General features: G+C 38.5%; 1 protein-coding gene across 6 annotated transcripts in view; it reads left to right on the forward strand.

Annotated features, from left to right (window-relative positions):
• Window positions 1-13,356, forward strand: part of LOC5564078 (motile sperm domain-containing protein 2) — an 87,175-nt gene that overhangs the window by 21,730 nt on the left and 52,089 nt on the right. The gene's annotated exons all lie outside the window — the stretch shown is intronic.

The raw sequence follows: 13,356 nt of genomic DNA on the forward strand, positions 1-13,356 counted from the left end.
ATTTAAAGGCTCAAATTTGGCATAATTTATGCGGTGATGGTTTGTATAAAAAATACTACGACTTCACAGTTGTCTTGAAGGAGCATAGAAATTTAATTTTGACAAAAGTGTCATCGAGTCAATACGATGCGAAACTATATCGTTTACGAACGAGACCATTGCGAATTCGCGACGTTTCTTCAATGTTTGAATATTAATGAGCATGCATCGTGCTTCATAAGATGGTAGCGGTAACCTTGTCCAACCTAATTTTCGAAGTGCGAACAACAGACATTGTTTTTGAACTGATTCTATACGATTTTCATGGGTTGATGAAAATGGTGACCAAACTATGCTACAGTATTCTAAAATTGAACGCACATAGGTTATGTATAATGTTTTTATAGTGTATGGATCGAAATTATAGCTAAATCGTTTTATAAATGCTAACATCTTGTTTGCCTTGTTGATAATTGTATTATAGTGATCTATAAAAGTAACTTTGGAATCTAAAATCACTCCTAAATCTCTTATTGCTACGCATTTTTCTACTAGTTAATTCCCTAGGTAGACTGTTGTGTTAGGTACACTACGCTTTTCGCTTTTCTATAGAATTACATTTTTTCACGTTCAATTGGAGAAGGCTTTTATTGCGCCATTTGTAAAACATATCAATTTCATTTTGAAAAGTATGTATATCTTCATCGTTTGCTATTTCAAGAAACAGTTTCATGTCATCAGCATATATGAGAGCTTTCACTTTTTTTAGAATGAAGGAAATGTCGTTAACGTATAAAATAAAGAATAATGGCCCTAAATGAGACCCTTGAGGAACTTCTGATGCAACTTTAATTGGAATAGATTTTACTCCTTTGTATCTAACTATTTGTTGACGATTAGTAAGATAAGACTCTACCCATTTAAGAAGGTCCGGTTGAAATCCTATTTTTTCTAACTTAAAAAGCAACATTGGTATGTCAATGCGATCGAAAGCTTTACTGAAATCTGTATAGAGAGCTTCCACATGATTGCCATTATTCATGGCTGTCAAAGAATAATGAATGAACTCCAGCAAGTTTGTGCATGTTGAGCGTCCCTTAAAAAAACCATGCTGAGTATGAGTTATTCTGTTTTTAACCATATCGAACAAAATTTTATTTATTATTGCCTCAAAAATCTTAGGAATACAAGAGATAATGGCTATCCCACGCTAATTACGTATGTCAGATTTTTTGCCACTTTTAAAGATCGGCACTAAAAATGAGCTTTTCCATGTTTCAGGGAAACTATTTGATTGCAGAGACATATTGTAGAGCCAAAATAGCGGAGATGCAAGTTCGATTGATAACATTTTCAAAAATACAGGTGGAATCCCGTCAGGTCCAGCACCTTTGGAGACATCTAGACTTTTTAGTGCATCTACAATATCATGTACTTTGATTTGATTGACGCAAATGTCATTTGGGATTTCCGGAAGAAATGAGAAATATTCACGATCTCGATTATTTTCCGAATAAGTATTGTAAACGTCTTGAAAAAATGTTGCAAAAAGATTGCAACTTTCTTCAGGCTTCACACCAATTTTATCATCAAGGTGCATTTCAGATGGAAAGCTGTTAGATTTTGTTTTTGTTTTAACGTAATTAAAGAAATTTTTAGGACATGATTTCAATTCACGCTCAGTTCGTTCATTATACTCTTCAAATGCGGTATCAATGGCAAGATTTAATTGATCACAAATATTTAAATAGTTAATTAAATTTTCATCATTTTTACATTTTTTGTATATTTTATGTGCCTTTTGCTTACGATTCTTTAAGTTGGGATCTTTTTTTAGTTTGTATCCAGGTTTTAAATATGTTTCAGTAATAACTGCTATATGAACGTTATTAGTTGTAAGAAAATTAAACAGCTCGTCCTCTTTACCATTCAAAGAACCAGCATTCCAATTTAAAATATTTAATTAATTATTTATTGGATTCAATAGAAAATCGTAATCCAATAACAATTTAATAAATAATTTTATACCGACTTGGACTGCTTCAGTCATAGTGGTGGCTTTGAACATTGCATCAATCATTTGATTCAATTGTTCAGTTAGAAAATTAAAATTAAAGGCAAACATATCACTTGAAGTGGGTACATTATCTGATGATTTTCCGTACGAATTTTCAGTAGACGAAGAGGCGGAGTAGAAGTTTCCTGTGGCGGTAGGGTTTTTTTCATTTGATTTCAAACAATTATTACGGGTACTCATAGTATGAAAAGGGGAGGAGTTCAAATTACTTACTTGATACTTGATGGGCTACAATTCGCTACGATGAATCTGCGCCGAATGGATGAGTCTTCTCCACTGGGCTCGGTCCTGGGCCAATCGCTTCCAGTCGCCCTGAACGTTAAGTGCCCTTAAGAAAGAGCGTCACCCTGTTTCAATCCATCTAAGGTTACGAACGATGATGAAATCTCGTCCACCACCCGCACACTTGATTTTGATCCATCAAGCGTTGCACGAATCAGTCTAATCAGCTTCGCCGGAAAGCCATGTTCGGACATAATTTGCCACAACTCGTTTCTCTTCACTGAATCGTACGCAGCTTTGAAATCTACAAACAGATGATGAGTCTGCAAGTTGTACTCCCGGAATTTATCTAGGATTTGACGCAGGGTAAACATTTGATCCGTCGTTGATCGGCCCTCTCGAAAACCAGCTTGGTATTCGCCGACAAAGGACTCCTCATACGGTCTCAATCTGTTGAACAGAACTCCAGACATGATTTTGTACGCCGAATTAAGGAGTGTTATCCCTCGGTAATTGGCGCACTCCAGTCGATGCCCTTTCTTGTACAAAGGGGAAATGAGACCTTCCAACCAACTAGTAGGCATTTGTTCTTCCTCCCATATCCTCGATATGATACGGTGAAGGAGTTCGTGCAGCTGCTCGCTTCCGTGTTTGAGAAGTTCGGCCGGGAGCTCGTCCTTCCCAGCAGCCTTGTTGTTCTTCAGCCCATTGATAGCTTTTTTTTACCTCATCTAGCGTTGGAGGTTCCACAGCCTGTCCATCGTCATCGATTTGAATTCTGCTACCAGATCCACTTCCATTATTTCCATTCAACAATGACTCAAAGTACTCTTTCCACCTGGCGGCCACCATTGTCTTATCCGTCAGCAAGTTTCCTTCGCGGTCGTTGCACATGGCGGGAGACGGCGCTGTTTTTCTCCGCACACCATTTACGGACTCGTAGAACCGTCGCATGTTGTTCTCTTCCATAGCTTCTTGCGCCTGAGCAATTACTGCCTCTTCATGCTCCTTTTTCTTTCTGCGATGGATCCGTTTTTCGGCTGCCCTTGCTTCCTTGTACCGCTCTCTGCTCTGACGGGTACCAGACACCAGCATCCGGCTTCTAGCCATGTTCTTCTCGTTCGTCATTCTCTGGCACTCCTCGTCGAACCAACCGTTCCTTGGTCTTCGTTGAGCAGTACCTACCACTTCTCGCGCTACTGTGCTCACTGCTCCGTGGACTGACTCCCACAGATCGCTGAGGTTGACGCTTTCGTCGATTTCGCTAATCCGCTCGTCGAGCTTTTGATGGTAGTCCGCTGCTACACCATCTGCTGACAGGCGTTGGATATTGAAACGCAACGATTGTCGATTTCTAGAACTCGAGACGGTTGATAATCGCGCTCGAATTTTGCTTACAACGAGATAGTGGTCTGAGTCGATATTAGGACCCCTGAAAGTTCTAACATCGATGACGTCGGAAAAATGTCGGCCGTCTACCAGAACATGGTCGATTTGGTTGCAAAGTTCGCCATTTGGGTGTTGCCAGGTGTGCTTGCGGATATCCTTGCGTGCAAAGTAGGTGCTACTGATGGCCATCCCCCTGGTGGCAGCAAAGTTCACTAAACGTAGGCCGTTGTCGTTGGTAACAGAGTGAAGGCTCTCTTTACCAATGATAGGACGGAAGAAGTCCTCTTTTCCGACCTGCGCATTAGCGTCGCCGATGACAATTTTCACGTCGTGTTTTGGGCATTCTCCATAGGTCTTGTCTAGACATTCGTAAAACGCGGGAGTTCAAATTACCTGCTACGATATTGGCATAGGATTTTTCTTGGGTTGATCCATTCAAAATTGCAAGATTCGAACGGCTACCCGACTTAATAAAATAAGTTTGTGAATGAGCATGATTATAATCGTCCTGATGGGTTTGATTCATAATCAAGCGATCGTTAATTGAAAAATGAGCATTTTTCGAATCTCTCCAAGGAAATTCCAGAACAACCGTTATCGTAACGGACATTACCGTGCATCTGTATGGCACGAGCCTCGACGACTCGCCTACGCGAAGGGCTATCCCAAAAGTTTGATTTGTAAGGGCCCCTGCAATTCGACCATACGAATTTTGTGGTATCATCCTTCACTGGACAGACGTCCTTAACGTGAGAAGAACCTCCATCATGCATTTAGCCGCATGGATGGCAATGTTTTGCACCATGACCCCACTTTTGGCACCGACGGCACTGAGTTGGGTTCACACGGATATCGAACATAATTCTAACTTTTTCTAAAGCTTCAATATTATTCAGATCTTTTTTTGTTAAAGTGAACTAAATAATATTCTTGAGAAAGCGCTTTCCGAAGAATGTCAGATTGGGTTCTCTTTTTCATAATGATTACTTGAACTGGGGAAAATGCAAGTAAATCATTTATTCCATTTTTGATCCCTTCACTGCCGTGAATCGCAAGTCAGTCCCATCTGTAAAAGTAGGCATTGAGAAAATGGGCTGTGAAGTTTTCAAACTCGTTTTCCATACGAATATTCAAAAGTTTCCAGAGGATTGGAGGAGAGTATCCTTATGAAACTTTTACAACTTGCTTTTCACTACGATATCTTTCCGAGAAAAATATAAAGATCATCAAAACAAGTTGCATTTTTGTGTTCCATGGTGCGAAAGTCTGTAGTGGGACTGATATGCGGTTACTTTTCATTATGGGACAATTTGACTTGCTGTTTTTTTCCTATTTTTTCCGAACAAATCATGTTATTTCATTAGTGCAGCTAAAAGAGCATTGGTAGAGATGTTGAATACTGAACTCAACTCAATTTTGATGGAAATGCAGATGGGACTGACTTGCGATTCACGGCAGTTCAGGTGACTTATAGTCACTTGAGAGACCTTTCAAGACGACCTTGAACAAACGTTCAGTTTCGTCGTCATAACTTAAAAACGTGTACATCTTCTCTTCAAGATGTTTGAGAAGAAGTTCCGACAGAACGCGACAGTCTCTTTTCTTTGCTATTTGGAAGGAATGCTTGATTCTCCTAATGGAGTTCAAGATCTCCTGCATAAATCTCCCAAATTCGGAATAACTGACCACGATAGGCGATACTGCTTGTTTCTTCACTTGAATCAAAGAACCTGGGCTAGAGACTGCTTCGATTTAGTGTTCAGAAAATTTGTCTAAAGTATCGAACTGATTGCTCATTTTGATTTAATTATCCATATTACCCATTTCACCTTTGGAAGAAAGCGCGCGTTCCGGAGAAACGTCGTTTCTTCCATTTTGCCAGGTTTAGTGACAGATTTAAAACCCACGTTTTTGGAAGGAAATTGTGAACTCAGAGATTCACTATTTCTTTCGTTTGTTGAGGCAACCATATTCAGTGCACGAGGGCACAATGCCCACTAGGAAATGGGATAATTATAATTTCAAAATCTAAATGAGATCCATATAAGAATTCGCACTTGACCAAATAACCAACCTCATACCATTAGCCATTGATTTGAGTACCAATTACCTGCATCAACAATTAAGTTCAAGATCAAGTTTATATGCCGCTCTTTTTGCGCTGACTGATTTCATTATTTACAACCACTATAGTTAACCAGCTGCGACGCAAACAACATCGATAGGTTAGTGGTAGAAAAAAAAACGGCGACGATTTAATACCGTCGAACCGGTTTGTGATCTTGAAATTCGTCATTACTGCTTCATGTGGAGTTATTCCTAAATCCTACTATTCAATAGGACAACAGATTCCTAGGTAGTGTTTGCTATGAAGTAAGAATTTGGCATTTTTTCAAGAAGCAATTTACTCGATATTAGCTCATGGCTTCCAAACGTCAGTAAATCCTGGAAGTTCTAGCTTCGGATTATTTCTTTTTTTCATTACGTCCGTACTAGGAAACAGACTATTTTTTCTTTGCTAGTTGACCATATTTAGGGTAAGTGTTCCCTTAGTTGTGGGTGTTCCTATAGTTGCGGTAGTGCCGTTTTCACTGATATTATTATATTAGCCACAAAACTGACAATGCCAATCGACGTACTGGCTTGTTGATACACGGAATAGTTGAAAAAAGCGTTCAAATTGCTTGAAAACTGATGAAATATCACTAATATTGCTAAAACTTTTCTTACTTGTACCAATAGTTGCGGTAAAGTGTTCCTATAGTGGAGGATCCCATAAGAAAACAACGGATACCGCAACTATAGGAACACAAATTAAAAATATACCGCAACTAAAGGAACAGTGTACCAATAGTGGAGGTATTATTTTTCACTGATATGCCGTGGATTACTGCGATGAAATCATTTTGCTCATTAAGTCAATGGTCGTTACTTCCCGTTACAACATTAACATGTACATTAATTGCGATTCTTGAATTTAGACGGTTAAAAGAAGTTTAGTCGTGCTTAGTACCTCCACTATTGGTACATCTACCCTAGTACATTTGTTTATCGCATGGGAAGCATGAAGATACTCTATATTCTTGGAAGTCAAATCCAATTCGAATGGATCCTCCAACCGATGGATTCGAAACCACCAGCCTCTGCATGGTCTTGTTGATTAGCTGCGCGTTTACCGCTACGGCTATATATTATCTTGTTTCGTTGTTTTATTTATATGATGCAGTGGAGCAGCCAGAATTTTTATCTGGCAACATATTGAGACCCCTATTGAGAAGAAAACAATTTTTTTGACATGTTGCAAACCCCCCTACGTCCAAAACTGCTAAACCATCAATATTGTATGTTGCAGTACTAGACTATCTCGAATTTATGCATAAAAATGAAAACAAGTGTATCAAAATCAAAAAACATACTCCAAATAATCGAGTCTGAAATTCCAAATAATTGAATCCCGAATAATCGAGTCTTTGTATAATCGAGTTCAACCTGTAGTTATTAAAACATGATTTCATAGTTATCAGATTAACCCAACAGTCTAATCACTATTTCAACAGTAAAATTATTGATTTACAATCAATATACGATTTAAAAATAAACAACTTAAAAAATTAAACAGATTTCGTAAATTTAAGCCTGTTTGCATTTTTTTTTTCAAATACCTATTATAAAACGCTTTGAAATTTTTACTCGTATTTTAGCCGAGGTTCCCGAGCAGGCGAAAAAAGCTTAGTGGTAGCTAATTTTGATATGGAATCGAAGATCTGGTAATAATATCTAAAATTTTCTAATGAAACAACATTTGCATTCATTTTTTATTTATTTAGTTAACATCTAAACATTACTCGGTTCGTGACCGCATCTCTCCATCCTCGGTTCAGCCCCACGCTCGCCAAATCGATACGCACTTGATCCGCCCACCTAGCTTTCTGTGCAACACGCCTTCTTGTACCGACCGGATCCGAAGCGAACACCATCTTTGCAGGGTTGCTGTTGCATTCTTGTAACATGCCCTGCCCATTGTATCCTTCCAGCTTCGGCCACCTTCTGGATAGGGACCATCCATGAAGTACGCAAGGGTTGGGGGGAGGTGGTTTCTGAGATTTCTTGCGCATCATACAATTTATTTTTAATTTTCATACAAAAAATCTTACCTTGGGGGGAGGGGGGATTGAAAAACCCCGAAAATTGTCTTAATAGACCACCGCACACTGGGTTTGCCGTAGAGTTGGGCGAGCCGCCACACACCGTTCGAAGACTCCAAGTGCTTGCAGGTCTTCCTCGAGCATCGTCCACGTTTCATGCCCGTAGAGGACTAACTGGCCTTGTGACCGTTTTGTACATGGTGCATTTGCTGCGGGCGTGAATCTTTTTTGACTGCAGCTTCTTCTGGAGGCCATAGTGGGTGGTGTTTGTCCGTCTTTTTTTCTTTCGTGGCTCGTTATCTTCCAAGAACGATAAATGCCATGCATGTTGTATGAATGCAGGCGGATAAATGGGATAAAATTATGGCTCGTTAGTCAATTATCTATAAATTGTAATTACAATTGATGCGGGTGAACTTGAAATCATTTTAATTATATTTTTAACTATTGTGATTCATTTGAGCCACATCATTTTATTGTGTAATAAACTTTAGAATGGTTTTAATAATGAACATTACACATAATAATCAATCGATTTGGGACACTTTTGAGGTTATGGCCCACCTTCATGTGAAGATGTGCCACTGTAATCGATTCACAAATATTATCGAAAGAATTGGGAAGTTTTGTAAATCCTTAACAATCCAACAACTCCAATACTAAGGGTCGTGACCCCCCCGAAGTCTGATGGCTATTTACGCCCATGCCAATCAGTTGTGAAAATGTTATCCAAAAATTTGAACTTTTTGCCAATCCCATTACGAAAATTTCTGGCACGTACTAAATTTGAATTCATATCTCAGGCGGAAAAAGTGTCACAACAAAGGGACCGAAAACGGCGAATTAAGTGCAATCAAACTTGTTTGTCATTCATATCCAGCAGAACTCAAGTACTTCGTTGCTATGTTGTGTTCAGGCCTTACAATAACAAAAACTTGCATGACTTCTGATGGAGAATTGTGTTCACAGAAAACAAAATTAAATTCGGTTTGACACAAACATGTAAGGTACACCAGGACAAGTTGAAAGTGAAATACAATGTTTTCAAAAGTATATTAATTCATTTTTACAAATTTTCTACGCTACGAATATGGTTTGGCTGTAAAGTAAATTCTTCCAGCTGAACATTTGTTCATCGATGTTAGATAACACCACGAAAAATTGTTGGTTCAAATATAAACAAACCGAATAAAAATGCTGTTTAATCGAATGTGTGCACTTTGTTTATTCGACTGGAAATATGAAACAATTCTAGTCAAATCAATAAATTTCCAGAATTTTCTATTATAGCATAGCATAGCATAGCATAGCATAGACTGACTGTACATGTCAATGGTTGCTACTCCGTGATTGATCGGAACTGGTAAGAATTGCACTGGGATCCAAATGAATAAGGGATGGGAGTTTCCGCTTACTCTCGAAGTGCAATTTTAGCAGATCTAATATTATTGATCAATAACGGCGCCGGCCAAGTCCTTACAGTCAGTTGGGATGGGGAAGGAATGTTAGGGTGTAATGATTGTTGCTTCTAGAGACCGAGAATACCTCTGCATCTCCACAATCACCACGGGAAGGGTGTTTATTAGTGGGGGAGGAAAAGATCTAGGAGTCACCTTTGGTCGGTGATGCGATCCATGGACAAGGGGGAAATATACGACTTACATTTAAAACTAGTTTTGTATTTTTGTCTCGAGAAGTTTTTAGTAGTAGATTCAAAAAAAAAAACGTCAACATCTATAATATCGAACAATTCAAAAGAAGTTTTTATTAATAGCGAAAACTGAGAATTACATTATATATTTTAAATCATATGAAACAGCAATAATGCCGACACTTGTAGTGACGAACCATACATAGTTTGTTTGAAAATTACATATGAGTATTACTGTGCATTTTTGTCTCGAGATGGTAGAATTTTTAAAAAATACGTCAACATTCACAATGTCGAACATTTCAAAAGATATTTTTAATAATGTAAAAAAGAGAAAAATATATGTATATTGAAATTGTGTAAAACAAGCATAATGCCGACACTTATAGTGACGAACCAAACAAAGTTTGTTTTAATATTACACAAAAGTTACACTTTCAAGAAAAAATGTGTTATCATAAGCATGAAACGAACTCACCAGTTGGTAATCCATCCTCGACTGAACACAAATATCTCTTCGCAACACAGTGCGAACAGAAAAACTTCTTGGCGTCCCGAAAACAAACCGTTTTCACGAAGCACTATCCAGCAAGACGCGCGAAAACAGGGAAAAAAGAAGTTCTCCGACGACGAAAACACGCGCGAAACCGAGGACAAAACCTATCCGTCGACGCAACAACGATCCATCCTGCTTGGGCTTCACGAAGCACTACTCAGCAAGACGATTGAAAACAGGGGAAACAATTTTCTCCGACGACGAAAACACGCGCGAAACCGAGAACAAAACCTATCCGACGACGCAACAACGATCCATCCTGCTTGGGCTTCACGAAGCACTACCCAGCAAGACGCTTGAAAACAGGGGAAAAAATTTTCTCCATCGACGATAACACGCGCGAAACCGAGAACAAAACCTATCCGACGACGCAACAACGATCCATCCTGCTTGGGCTTCACGAAGCACTACCCAGCAAGACGCTTGAAAACAGGGGAAAAAATTCTCCATCGACGAAAACACGCGCGAAACCGAGAACAAAACCTATCCGACGACGCAACAACGATCCATCCTGCTTGGGCTTCACGAAGCACTACTCAGCAAGACGATTGAAAACAGGGGAAACAATTTTCTCCGACGACGAAAACACGCGCGAAACCGAGAACAAAACCTATCCGACGACGCAACAACGATCCATCCTGCTTGGGCTTCACGAAGCACTACCCAGCAATACGCTTGAAAACAGGGGAAAAAAAAATTCTCCATCGACGAAAACACGTGCGAAACCGAGAACAAAACCTATCCGACCTTAAATTTCCAGAATTTTCTATTATAATTATAAATTGCTCAGAGTTTCAAAATTCAAATGTTTGAATAAAAATGGGTTAGGAAAACATTCAAATGTTACAGAATTTACGTTTTTGTACTTTATATTTTGATTATATTTACACTTTCCTCATTGATTTAGCAAATAAAATAATTTTCCAATCTCTAGTTTACAATTATATTTGGTGTTTTTTTGGCAAATTATATAATGCTGGAATTGGTAATCTGGATTTTCCCCTTTGTAACATATTTCTTTTACCTTTTTAATATAAATTGTATTACTTCGAAAACTTATCCACTTGCTACATCGTTGCGCATCGGGTTTGTTTTTACGATTCTAGCCAATTTAATTGGGGTGATCAGCCTTTTTTAAATTTGCAATTTTAAGGTTCATCCGAAAACCAGTAAAAAAATTGCTCTAGACCCCCCGACCGATTATTTCCGTTCTAGTTGCAAACCAATGGGGGCAGTCTTGGCTTTCTTGTGTCAAAGTTACAGGCATTCCGATTATTTTGTTTTGAAATTGCTTTACGCAACACACCGTAAGAATACTTTTTAAAATTTAATAATTTGCTTTGAAACAATTTATATTCTTCCTGTTTATCCTTTGTAGTTTATACAATGCGCAGCTATATTATCATTGAAATTAAATTATTTGCCACAATAAATCAATTTTCTCAAACCGGTGCTTATTTTCTTTGAAGATAAGAACATTTTCTTACTAGTGCCTAATGGTAGAAAATCTCTTCTCTTCGAAGGAAAAGACCACCGGAATTCGCTTACTGGTCATATAGCTTTGAAAAGCCTTTTTTTGTGGGCTTCGTGGTCTTGCGGTTAGCGGCATCAGTCGTTTAGGCGTATTGTGCCACGAAGCGTGGGTTCGATTCCCGCTCCAATCGGTGGAAACTTTTCGTCAAACGAAAAATTCATCACTGGGCTACTGGGTGTTCTGTGTTGTCCGTTGCCTAATGTTCGTGATTGTTCAGTCTGTGCAGCCTTTGGCTGAAGACGGTGTAAATTGTCTTTTTTTTTTAATTTATGAATAATTTTTTATAAGTTTCATTTTCTAGATTTCTCAAGTTGGAACATTTATTATGTATTGTCATTGTTATTTATTTGAGAATTTTGAGCATTTTGTCGTAGAGCTGGTAGATCATTTGAACACGAACTTCAGAAAGATTCTGATAACCTTAGTTATCCGATATCATATAGTTGACACGTCTGTTAAGGCTTCGCGATTGTTGGAAATCAAAAAATTGACTCATTATATGCTTTACAATTATTATTGCACTAATGACTATCGATGTTTACATTTCAAGATGCTCAGAAAGCCTTGGAATAAATGGTTGATTATACATTATTTAGTCGGAACTTATCATAAATCACGGGTTTGTTCACTATTTTTATGAAAACATTTATTTTCTAAACTATAAAACATTTCTCAGAGGAAGTTCATGTGATTTTTATCCTAAATAACCCGGAGATGTTCTGGAGCAACTTTGTCCATAATGGATCAAATCTATGATTTCTCATCATTCAGAAAACTACATCAAATAGTGAAGTAAACCTCAAAATTTCATGAAACAAATATTGCGTCGTTGCCGTGCAGCATGTTCACGATTTTCGACAAATATATAGCTCTGCAGAAGGCGTAAAAATACATTCAATACAATATAGTTTCATACCAACTACAAAATGTGTGTAAACCGTGATTAAACGACAGATATTACATCCAAAGTAGTAGGTATAATCCTACCAACGCCAATGGTGGTAGCGGATTGATATTACCATGACCCTGAACACATACGGCATTAGAGTGGGCATGGCGCCAAAATCTACTTCATTATCCCATAAATTATATTTTTCGATCCCTTTGCTCGCGAGAAATCTTGAGTGCAAAGCAGTGCACTTTGAGACTCAAATTGGTTTTCGGAGTACCTTCAACATGATATTCAAAACATGTCAGTATTGAAGCACTCTTATGGAAGCATACATTATTGGTTTGATGATCCAGTGATAAAAACTTCTACTTAAGTAGGTCCTTTATGGGGCCCAGATAGCCGTAGCGGTAAACGCGCAGCTATTCAGCAAGACCAAGCTGAGGGTCGTGGGTTCGAATCCCACCGGTCGAGGATCTTTTCGGGTTGGAAATTTTCTCGACTCCCCAGGGCATAGAGTATCTTCGTACCTGCCACACGATATACGCATGCAAAAATGGTCATAGGCATAGTTAGCTCTCAGTTAATAACTGTGGAAGTGCTCATAAGAATACTAAGCTGAGAAGCAGGCTCTGTCCCAGTGGGGACGTAACGCCAGAAAGAAGAAGAAGGTCCTTCAGATTATGGTAGAAATATTAATAGAATTCTCAATGAAGCTGAAGGGTGTTTCTGTAAGTTCAATCATCAATGACTTAACTTGAATCAACACGTCTTATCTTCATGAGGTCGGAAATATGTTCTTACCTGTTGGAAAAGACAAGGCGTGTTTCCACGATCGGTGTATCATTGTTGCGTTGGTAGGATTACCTACTACTTCGGATGTAATATCTTCAAAATCTTTTATTGTGAATTTA

The sequence above is a fragment of the Aedes aegypti genome, chromosome 2 (assembly GCF_002204515.2).
Source record: "Aedes aegypti strain LVP_AGWG chromosome 2, AaegL5.0 Primary Assembly, whole genome shotgun sequence".
Classification (NCBI taxonomy): Eukaryota; Metazoa; Arthropoda; class Insecta; order Diptera; family Culicidae; genus Aedes; species Aedes aegypti.